Here is a 12,503-nt window from a genome sequence, read left to right as displayed (position 1 = left end):
ACTTTGACCATGCCACTCCTAAACCCTAATGGTTTGAGCCATTCAGAGGTTGACTTACTCGTATGGAGTTTGCTTGTTCTCCCTGTGTCTGCGTGGGTTTACGCCGGGTGCTCTGGTTTCCTCCCACAGCCCAAAGACATGCAGGTTAGGTTAATCGAACATTCTAAATTGTCCCCGGACGTGTGTGTAAATACCAGACTTGTGTATGGATTATCTGGTTCTCGCCATGAATATAGCCATAGATGCTGGATTGGTGTTAAGAAAGAAATAAACAAATGTACTCGTATGCTTTGAATCATTGTCTTGCCACTTAATCTTGTTGCACTCGAACTTGGAGTCCAAGAGATTTTAAAATAGTTATTTTAAAATCTCTTGGACTCCAAGAGATTTTAAAATAGTTATTTTTCACACTGGGCTAGTTTAGAAAACCTTTTTTTTTTTTTAACGTAGGTTTTTTCACATCAGTAAGGATCAAATATGCGTGAGAAACCTATTTTTAGTATGTACATAAGCCATACAACACTGCATTTCAAATAAGGTTTCTTTCAGTGTTCCAGTAATTCAATCACTCTTTAAACTGAGATCAATGTGAAGGCATCTAATGTACTCTACTTTTCAAAATTAAGACAAAAAGTATATAGACACCAGTGTTAATGGTGAATAACCGCTTTGGTATTCTTGTGTGAACTTGACCTTAATTCTTTTGAATGGAGGTAAAAATGTTTGATTGACTAGTCAACCCGCCTTAGTCACTTTATTCCAATAATATAACTGAACAATTGGCAGGGGAAAGGAAAGGAAGGGTCAAGTGCAGGGGTCAACAAACTTGAGCGTGGCGGGCCGGTGTCCTGACATTTACCCTGCATCCCAATGTGCATACTATCTGCCCTAAATAGTATTGAAAATTGCTAATATCACATATAATTTAGGATGGATAGTATGCACATTGGGCTTAGCTCCAACTTGCCTCAACACACCTGCCTGGAAGTTTCACGTAAGATGTTGATTAGCTGGTTCGGGTGTGTTTAATTAGGGTTGGAGCTAGACTCTGCAGGACACTGGCCCTCCAGGACCGAGTCTGGTGTCCCCTGGTCAAGTGGTTAACACATTTAAAAAATATGACTGGTCTTTCTCCACACCTGCTATATGAGGTTTATATTTGTCCAGAGGTCAAACAGAACAGTAAGTTACATAACTGACAAGTAGTGATGTGTTTGTTTTTCCACTGTGTTTGCCAATGCATTAGATAAATGTCAGTATTTGCAATTAATTCAATTCATTCCTACAATGCAGATTAGAATTATAGGTTTGATAATTTGTAATAATCCGGTACCCTGACTGAACCTGGTTTCTTCCAAGATTTTTTTTTTCTGATGGAGTTTGGGCATGTTTTATCTTGCTCAGTTAGGATCTGAAACTCTCCCTGTGTCTGCGTGGGTTTACGCCGGGTGCTCTGGTTTCCTCCCACAGCCCAAAGACATGCAGGTTAGGTTAATCGAACATTCTAAATTGTCCCCGGACGTGTGTGTAAATACCAGACTTGTGTATGGATTATCTGGTTCTCGCCATGAATATAGCCATAGATGCTGGATTGGTGTTAAGAAAGAAATAAACAAATGTACTCGTATGCTTTGAATCATTGTCTTGCCACTTAATCTTGTTGCACTCGAACTTGGACTCCAAGAGATTTTAAAATAGTTATTTTTCACACTGGGCTAGTTTAGAAAACCTTTTTTTGTTTTTTTTTTACGTAGGTTTTTTCACATCAGTAAGGATCAAATATGCGTGAGAAACCTATTTTTAGTATGTACATAAGCCATAGACACTGCATTTCAAATAAGGTTTCTTTCAGTGTTCCAGTAATTCAATCACTCTTTAAACTGAGATCAATGTGAAGGCATCTAATGTACTCTACTTTTCAAAATTAAGACAAAAAGTATATAGACACCAGTGTTAATGGTGAATAACCGCTTTGGTATTCTTGTGTGAACTTGACCTTAGTTCTTTTGAATGGAGGTAAAAATGTTTGATTGACTAGTCAACCCGCTTAGTCACTTTATTCCAATAATATAACTGAACAATTGGCAGGGGAAAGGAAAGGAAGGGTCAAGTGCAGGGGTCAACAAACTTGAGCGTGGAGGGCCGGTGTCCTGACATTTACCCTGCATCCCAATGTGCATACTATCTGCCCTAAATAGTATTGAAAATTGCTAATATCACATATAATTTAGGATGGATAGTATGCACATTGGGCTTAGCTCCAACTTGCCTCAACACACCTGCCTGGAAGTTTCACGTAAGATGTTGATTAGCTGGTTCGGGTGTGTTTAATTAGGGTTGGAGCTAAACTCTGCAGGACACTGGCCCTCAAGGACCGAGTCTGGTGTCCCCTGGTCAAGTGGTTAACACATTTAAAAAATGTGACTGGTCACACCTGCTATATGAGGTTTATATTTGTCCAGAGGTCAAACAGAACAGTAAGTTACATAACTGACAAGTAGTGATGTGTTTGTTTTTCCACTGTGTTTGCCAATGCATTAGATAAATGTCAGTATTTGCAATTAATTCAGTTCATTCCTACAATGCAGATTAGAATTATAGGTTTGATAATTTGTAATAATCCGGTACCCTGACTGAACCTGGTTTCTTCCAAGATTTTTTTTTTCTGATGGAGTTTGGGCATGTTTTATCTTGCTCAGTTAGGATCTGAAACCGTTTCAGTAATGTATTGATATGACCACACTGACTGGCACTATCAAATGAGAACAAAACTTGAACTGAATTAATCTGGATGATGACACTCGTCAGAGCTTCATAGCTGAAATGCATCTTGCAGCATTGACAGGCATTGAACTGAATTGATCATTGAACTGACCTGAGCTGAATAATGAATTTGCTACCCTTTGTAGAACTGCCTATAGCCAAATGAAACTTATTTTTGATCTGACCTGAATGATCACTGAACTGACTTAATAACACAGTATTGTCTTTTAGAGCTGCACTACAGGTGCTTTACAGTTGTATCCAGTTGAGTTTCAATAACTGATTCCTGATACTTTTTACTTTCCTGATTCTGATACTTTTTATCCCTGTGATACTGCTTTGATGCAATCTATATTGTATGAAGTGCTATAGAAAGAAAGGTGACTTGCGTATTATAATGACCTCACAGGACAAAACCTGTGGAGTCTCTCAGCAGGACAAAAACCAGTACAGTCAGCATCCGGAAAATGACTGCAATACTGTAGTGTGCCGGAGAGCAGGAACAAAATTAGACAATACTTGGGCATAACAAGACTTGTGCCTAAAAATGAGTGTATATGAGTATACTTACACAATCAAACTTAAATCATTCAAGTACATTGTAATTAAACCACTTAAGTAGATGCGGGCAAACAGTGTCACACCTGGAGTGTGTCATGTCAGCTAGTGAACTTATGAAAGAGAAACACAAATGTTTATCACAACAGCTATGGACATGTTCAAAGAACATTTCACATATTCTTCAAACCTTCTAAGTATAAGTAGCTAAAGTAGAAAGTGTAACTACACCAATGTGTTTTCTCTAGCTGTTTTTTTTTTTAAGTTTTCAAAGACCTAATTGAAAGCCCTCTTAAATTATATTTTTGTGGAAGTTATGTCACTATAAGCTAAAAATTTCACTCCAAGCTTATTATTATTATTAGTAGTAGTAGTATTTTAACTGTACTAGCTGTAAACAAACTAACACAACTACACTGGCATACATTTGTGGCGAGCATGGTCAGTTTGGAGCTGGTTGGGAATGTTAAAGTGTTTTGTGGCCAAGACTTTAAGCTTTCTTTCTGTATTGATATCGATAGATAAAAATAAACATGAAATATTAATTAAAAGGTGACACTTGCTTAAGTTTCCATAGCTTTGTGATATTTTGCTATTTAAAGAATGACATTCAGATGTCTGCAACTGCAGCTGCTGTCCTCCCAGTGTGAGTTATCTCCTATCAAAGCCACACTCTTACTGTGTGTGTGTGTGTGTGTGTGTGTGTGTGTGTGTGTGTGTGTGTGTGTGTGTCTGCGCGCTGTGATTTGGTGACAAAACTGTTGCACGGAGGGTGTGGAAGGGCGCACTCAATAACAAACCAAAGCACCGGCGACGGAAGATTACGTGTCGCAATTAGCGCCCACTGTCCCTGTAACATAGTTACTGTAGGTCATTCGGATGCCCGTAGCAGCTGAACAGATGGAGGGGATATTTGTGGTATTCTAAGTCCTGTCCTGCTCTTGAAGGTGCACCGAGAGGAACATGGCTTCTCCAACATCATCGTACGGAGTAGACCTCCGGTCTCCAACAGCACACGACCAGCCTTCAAAGGTAGAGGACATGCAAATTGTATTGCCTTTACAAATGCTTTACATATACAAATGCAATACGTTCTGTAATGGTTGTTACAGAATGTGGATTTTGTGCATTTTCAGTGTTAATATATTTTGGCGCTGAAGTTGAACTCGATTCAGCATTCAATTTGTTGACCCAACAAATGCCAATTTAATTATTGAAATAATGACACCCACCTGTCCTGGGACGATTATGGCGCACCGAAGTAATACTGTATGTAAAGAGAGCAATGACATGACAATTACTATTAGAGGCGTGTAATGTTCCCATTATAAACAATTGCAAACATTACTAAAAACATGTCCAATTTTTATAGGTAAACCCAACATCAGTGCAGCTTTTCATGATGGACAGCTGCCATTGGTCGTTGGTCAAATTGGGATAGCAGCATAATGTGCATTTTCAAAAAATGCCAATGTCAAAATTTATTGAATTATATATATATATATTAGGTATATATAAGTAAAACATCCAGTTGAGTTGCAGTACTAATAGGAATGGACGAGGAGTTGCACAAAATACAAAAAAATCCTGAATGGCTCTAATAGCTAAATGTCTAAAAGGTGTTAGTTTCTTTATGCAAAATATATTCTCATTGCCTCTTTGATTTGGGGTTGAAATATGATCCAGACTGTGCTTCATTTCATTCTCTCTAAATTCTTGTTTTTCTGCAGAATTATGTGGTAGTAGTAGTTGGTGGAAACAATATTTCATGGGTGATAAATCTTTAATGCTTTATTTATTTGTTGCCCTTTTTTAGTAGTAGATTACAGGTTCCTAATCTCTTAGTACTCTCAATTAATTTCAGAATTTAAGAAATATTGAGTGAGGCACATGCCTCTTCAATTTAGGCATAGATGTGTCTTAGGTGTCAAGTTGGATGTTGTTTGTGTCTTTAGTTTAAAGGGTTAAATCTGTGCTGATCTGTGAGTCATGTGGGTTTCAGCAGGTGATGGCACAGTCATTAAAGTCTCCAAAGGAGGAGACTGTGCTCAGCTCCATGGTGGCAGATTGTTTGGCAGGGCTGTCACACAACAAACACACAAACAAAGTGATGGCACATGAATATCCATAGATATATAAGATGTTTAAAAGATCTACACTGAAAATATGACAATAACCGTGGAACACACACTATTTATTCACTCATACACTTATTTATCTAACACTCATACTCAGCCTACACCTCAAATTTGCACATAATATACAGTACCTGTACATACAAAAAAAAAAAAACGGTCTATTGTAATATACCTGCACACACAATTGTCAATTTATATATTTTTATTCCTTACTTACTTGTTCTATTTTTATTTTTATTATTTGTGTTTTTTGTTCTGTCACTGTCATTCTGTTGCACTGTGGAAGCTTCTGTCACGAAAACAAATTCCTCGTATATGTAAACATACCTGGCAATAAAGCTCATTCTGATTCTGATATCTATTTATATATTCTTTTTCCATTTAAATTGGTTTGAGTGTGTATACACCTTTTTTTCCACTATCTTTTTCTGTCATCATTTTATCATCCACATGTGTTTCCCTTTTTTTCCCCTTTTAGGCAGAATGTTTAAGCTGCACTTTTGCCGTACAGTGAAAGTGAATTGGGACAGGGTCTTGTCTAGCCACCATGTGTAGTCTGTTTCTAGTCTATGGTCAATGTGGCTTAATAAGATTTTACAAGATCAAATTCATTATATACACCTTATTGATTATGCATATTATATACAGGCAAGCAGCTGAGCCCAGAAAATGAACATACTGCTTTAATGCATTAAGCAATATTAAACATTTTCTTTATAATGGTTTTCTATTGGAAAAATCCTAATGTGCAATTTAGCAATAAGGTGTATACTGAATTTGGTCTTATAACTGTCTTAGTACATTATTATTTAGTACAAATCTGGCAGGCAGTGGAGGAAAGCATTGTTTTGCCCCCCCCAGGTACTGTCAAAACTTGTAATTGACCATTATGAGTTTGCCATACTTATCATACCTATCATAGTGCAAAAATCTGAAAACAGTAGCTTTTCTATCAGTTTTTTTTTGTGACAAATATAATGGAGAAGATGAGAAAAATCTTCTTGTAAAATTAAAAGGGTAAATCTACCCAAGTGTAAAGAAGATGGATAGTTGAAATGTCTAAAACACCGACATTAAAACAAAACAAAAAAGTTTAGCAGAAGCTTTGCAGATGCAAACAGGGGAAAATAATGTGTTTATTGTTTTGTGTGTTTTTCTTCAAACAAAAATATATTTTTTATTTTTTACTTCAGGAGATTCACACTGGAATCAAAAACCCACACATACAGTAACATGAAGTCAACAGACGCACAAGTATCCTGGATGAAGCTCATTTGCATTCAGTATACAGATGTTTGCTCAACATGTAGATAGAAATTTACAGAGGATATAAATCAAAAATTTCTTGACAAAGCATCCGCCGTATAGTTTCAAGAAATCGCTTAATATGGATCTTGTTAATGAAAACTGCTCAAACACACAAGCTTTATTCACACAGTATTTGTTAATTGGAGAAAACATGTCAAAATGACAACAGTGTAAAATAAATCAAGCCATTTTTTTTTTTAGATTACTGGCTGCGTTTGAGAACGGAACAAACTAAAATACATTAATCACAGTTCAGTAAGCTTTAAAACTTGAACAAAATGGCAGACAGCAACAAGGCCTCTCAGTGTAGCATTTTGAGTGGCTAGGCTGTCAAATCATTTATCTGTCACAAGGTCAATTCACTATAATTGTATGGAAAAGAGCAGCATAAATGTTCTGCTAGATGTCTCATGTCTCCTTTAGTGTTAACCTGCTATGAAAAGAATTTAGTAATTTTTCAGTGCAAGATTTTGATCCTTTTGAATTACAATGAGTTCACCTGCAGGTCATCTGACTGGCTGCTTTAATTTGTAGACTAGAATATTATTTGCCATGCAGGGGGAAGTAGATTAGTTTGGGATTAAGGCAATTATTTAATCCACCCTCTTGGGATCTTGTTAATCGGGAATGTCTCAAATTGTTCACATGATTGTTTACAGCCCACTTATAAAGTTCACAGACGAGGTGCATTTGTCTTGTTAGAAGCAAGCATTCATGAGCAGTGCTGTACAGTACATGTGCATGCGTGTATGTGAATGGCTCCTTGTTGGTTCCTTCCGGAACAAAGACACAGCCTTGTCTTCTTTGCTGTAAAACCATTTCATAGGGCAAGCCTTCTTGGCTCTTCTGTTTCTGCTGTTTTGTGAAAATTCTTTCCCACTGACTAACTTCACAACAGATTCAGTTTGTCACCAGTGCCAGTGAGACAACGGAACAAATGACTTTTCATTTGTCCCGGGATGCATACTTATTCCATTCACTTTTTCTTATTGTAAGTTGATTTATGGAATGGAGTTTCTAGAATTTTGCAGTGAATTGTGACATTATAAATGCCATCCATGTGTGGTAACGGATCAGAGCAGTTATTTCTGAATCAGAGTCACATAAACAATCGGAAAAGTTAACACAAAAAATGCATTTGTGTACACTTTTGAATCAGAGTACACAACCACTTACATTGCAGAATTTGTGCATTTTAATATGTTTGAAAGACAGAAATCTTTCAAAGTCATAGTAATGGTTAAATAGACGCTGAGTGATACATAATGTGTTCATCAGGAGTTGATTAATAGGCAATGTTGAGAAAACAAACATACCAACAAATTGATAGGAAACAGAGTTTATACTGCACAGTAATGTTTTTGCCATTTGTCTTAAAAGTGAAGTGATTTATGTAAATCCAGTGGTCGAAAGCTGGCCTCTCCATTTTCTATTTTAATTAGCGAATAATTTATGAAAAATGTATTTTCAAGTCAAGTCTCTTTTATTGTTATAGCACTTTATACAATACAGTTAGTTTCAAATCATCTTTTCAGTGATAAACAGGAAAATATTGATTCAGTGATGCAAACAGAATTTAATTATACTGTAAAGCAGCTCTATAAAGATAACAATAAATGGTAATTATTTATATTTTATATTTATAGATTATTGTTGATTTTAGTTTGGTTCAATAACTATGTAAAGTTCATCAGTTATGGAATTGAGTTTAATTAATCTATAAAGCAGCTTTGGAGAGAACAGGGATGTCATCATTCAGCTCAGTTCAATACTTTATAGTATCTGTGCAGTCAAGTTAATAATATTGCAAAATATTGTCCCCAACTAAGCAAGCGAAAAGGTGACAGTGGCAAGGAACTCAAACTTGGAACCCTGGGAGAAACCAGGCTTTTCCTCTATCCAGATGAATGAACACAGTGTTGTTTAATTCCAGGCTGCATCACAAGTCGGACTGTGGATTGATATCTTTCAGAATATTTCATCCAGTTCTTTTTCCTTGAAAATTGGAATACATTATGCCAGTGTTTGGGGGGTTGAAGTTGGCCATAGAGTCTGTGCAGAGGTATTGTCTGGTTCTTGTGGTCTTCTCTGAAGATCTGTGCTGATGGTTGTCTAGTCTAGTCTTTTTGCACGTGATTTGTATCTACAGTTCATCTAGTTGTCATGGCCTCCTTTGAATGCAGGGCTTTTATGGTCATCTCTAAATGCTTATCCACCATCTGGTCTGGTCACAGACTGGATCCGGGATATTACGGTAACCTCTGTAAGAAATAAACAGATAAACTAATATTAGCATAGATGCCATTCAGTTTACAATGTAGCAAGCACATTGGATGTAATGGTATGTGTTAACATTCTGGTTGACCTAATTAATGCAGCCTAACAATCCTTTAAGGGATTTGAATTATTGAAATGTGATAGTGTGTTATGTGTATGCCAGATTAAAGAGATATTCCTTTAATATAGATTTAAACTGACAGACTGTGTCTGCTTCCACTTTGGGAGCTAAATAGGAAAAGGATCTAGCGCCCACAGTCAATTTAGACATTTTCAGCTGGCCAGATTGCAGTGGATGTGAATGACTACAATACAATAACATATGTCATAATTCAGATATATTTTTAAGATGAAAAAAATTCAGTTTTAAAAATGTTACAAATTCAGGGTTTTTTTCCCAGAATTTAGTAGTATGAAATTAATAGTCATCTATGTCAGCTATGCATAGTCAACTATGCATTCTGTTAGTTTTGTGAATTGGTATGTTTTGGCAGGTTGGGAAGAAATATAGAGTTGAGTATCATCAGTGTAACAATAGCCCCTTTCACACATACAGATTTTACTGGTAAATTATCTGTACATTACTGTAAAGCGATCATGTGTGAACAGGCCCTTTTTTAAAATGCCAGTAAAGTTCGTTCCGGCAATTTACCAGTAAGGGAAGTTGTAACATTACCAGTAAACTGCCGGAATTCTGCTGTGTGTGAATGCAGAATGAGATTACCGGTATAAGCACGTACAAGTTCAGAACGCACTGATGTAAGATGTCTACTCTGGGCCAATCCAGAGACGTTGAAATTCAAAATGGGCCCATCATAACATTCTGACGCAGATGACACATTTTACTCCACGCTGTGTAGTTTGGTTTGATTGAAGTCATCTAATATGATGTCTCTGGGCTAAAAGCAGCTGCATGAATGTGAACGTTTGACACAAAAATTTAAATATCAACAAAAACACTGACCGCGTATACCCCTCCATGTTTACAAACACAACACTGGGAGATGCAGCCGTTTAGAGGTAATTTCTGGTTAATGATGTCACAGAATTGACCTGTATTTTGAAATGGATGTGTGAATGGTGCTTTACCGGAAATGGAACGCCGTTGCCAGTGTGAACAGCACATTTTTGAATTTACCGGTAAAGTCGCTCCGGTAATTTTACGACAGTTTACTGGTATTACTGTGTGAAAGTGGCTAAAGAAAACACCACGTTTCTTAATGGTATCTCCCAAGGGTAGCATGTACAGGGTGAAAAGTTATGGTCCTAGTACTGAGCCTTGCGGTACTCTATTCTTAACTTGTGATCGATATGATACCTCTTCATTTACTGCTACAAACTGATGACAAATTCCACTAATGCCAAGATGATTTTCATCCTATTCAAAAAGTGTTTATATAGCGCTTTTCTAAGCACTCAAATCGCTTTACATTGTGAGGGGGAGTCTCCTCATCCACCACCAGTGTGCAGCATCCACCTGGATGATGCGACGGCAGCCATAGTGCGCCAGAATGCCCACCACACACCAGCTTATTGGTGGAGAGGAGACAGGATGATGGAGCCAATCAGTAGATATGGGGATGATTAGGAGGCCATGATGGTCAGAGGGCAATGGGCAGATTTGGCCAGGATGCAGAGGTCACACCTCTACCCTCTTTGAAAGACATCCTGGGATTTTTAATGACAACAGAGAGTCAGGACCTCAGTTTAATGTCTCATCCGAAGGACGGGTTGATAGTGTCTAAAGGCTGATTTACACTTCTGCGTCGGACATACGCCGTAGCCTCCATGCCATAGGCAGTGCGTCGGTTTTCATTTATGTTTCTGCGTCGTTGTCCGGGTCGGCGTGCAGTACACATGCAAACCGCTAGTCTGCAGTGTCCACGGGCATGTTGCTGATGTAACCCGCAGTACCACGGCAAAAACTGATGAAGAAGCAGCTTGTCGGAGAAGCATCAGCCGTGACGGTGGCAAATAAATATAAAAGAATGGATAATTTATTTAAAACTACAAAAAGAGATGACAATGGAACAGGAGAAGGTGGCATTCTTTCAATCTCCACAAGGACTTGTACCATGGCAGAACAACATTGTTTTTTGCAGACAACAAAGTGATGTATAAGGATACGTTTTATAATAAATGAAAAGACACTTGTTCTTTGCTTTGTTTTATTTTAAATAAGAAGGTGTAACATTAAATTATATTAAAATGAAAAAACCCACACAAAACTCAAATACATATGGAGGGAGGGGTACTAGCAGGCTAATCAATGCGCTTGCGGTCCGCGTAGAATTGACGCACTGACATTTTTGGAGAGGTGCACATCAGGCTATGCCATAGCCTGCGCATACTATGCACAGCGTACGGTGTAGCTACGGCATAGGTTTGATGCAGAAGAATAAATCAGCCTTAATGCAGCTCTAAGGTCCAGTAACATTAATAAGAGCAAGTAATTTGTAACTCTGATGAGAGCAGTCTTAGTACTATGATATGGTCTAAATTCTATCTGGAAATTCTCGCAGATACCATTTCTTTCTGAGAAGGAACACAGTTGTGAGGATACTGCCTTAGTTTTTTGTTTTTTTTACACAAAAGGGAGATTCGAGATCAGTTTATAGTTAATTAATTTTCTAGGAACAAGTTTAGTTTTTCCCCGTTTTTACAGAGAGTCAGGACCTCAGTTTAATGTCTCATCCGAAGGACGGGTTGATAGTGTCTAAAGGCTGATTTACACTTCTGCGTCGGACATACGCCGTAGCCTCCATGCCATAGGCAGTGCGTCGGTTTTCATTTATGTTTCTGCGTCGTTGTCCGGGTCGGCGTGCAGTACACATGCAAACCGCTAGTCTGCAGTGTCCACGGGCATGTTGCTGATGTAACCCGCAGTACCACGGCAAAAACTGATGAAGAAGCAGCTTGTCGGAGAAGCATCAGCCGTGACGGTGGCAAATAAATATAAAAGAATGGATAATTTATTTAAAACTACAAAAAGAGATGACAATGGAACAGGAGAAGGTGGCATTCTTTCAATCTCCACAAGGACTTGTACCATGGCAGAACAACATTGTTTTTTGCAGACAACAAAGTGATGTATAAGGATACGTTTTATAATAAATGAAAAGACACTTGTTCTTTGCTTTGTTTTATTTTAAATAAGAAGGTGTAACATTAAATTATATTAAAATGAAAAAACCCACACAAAACTCAAATACATATGGAGGGAGGGGTACTAGCAGGCTAATCAATGCGCTTGCGGTCCGCGTAGAATTGACGCACTGACATTTTTGGAGAGGTGCACATCAGGCTATGCCATAGCCTGCGCATACTATGCACAGCGTACGGTGTAGCTACGGCATAGGTTTGATGCAGAAGAATAAATCAGCCTTAATGCAGCTCTAAGGTCCAGTAACATTAATAAGAGCAAGTAATTTGTAACTCTGATGAGAGCAGTCTTAGTAC

The sequence above is a fragment of the Sinocyclocheilus grahami genome, unplaced genomic scaffold (genome assembly GCF_001515645.1).
Source record: "Sinocyclocheilus grahami isolate Dianchi unplaced genomic scaffold, SAMN03320097.WGS_v1.1 scaffold702.1, whole genome shotgun sequence".
Taxonomy (NCBI): Eukaryota; Metazoa; Chordata; class Actinopteri; order Cypriniformes; family Cyprinidae; genus Sinocyclocheilus; species Sinocyclocheilus grahami.
This window is presented reverse-complemented; position numbering follows the sequence as displayed.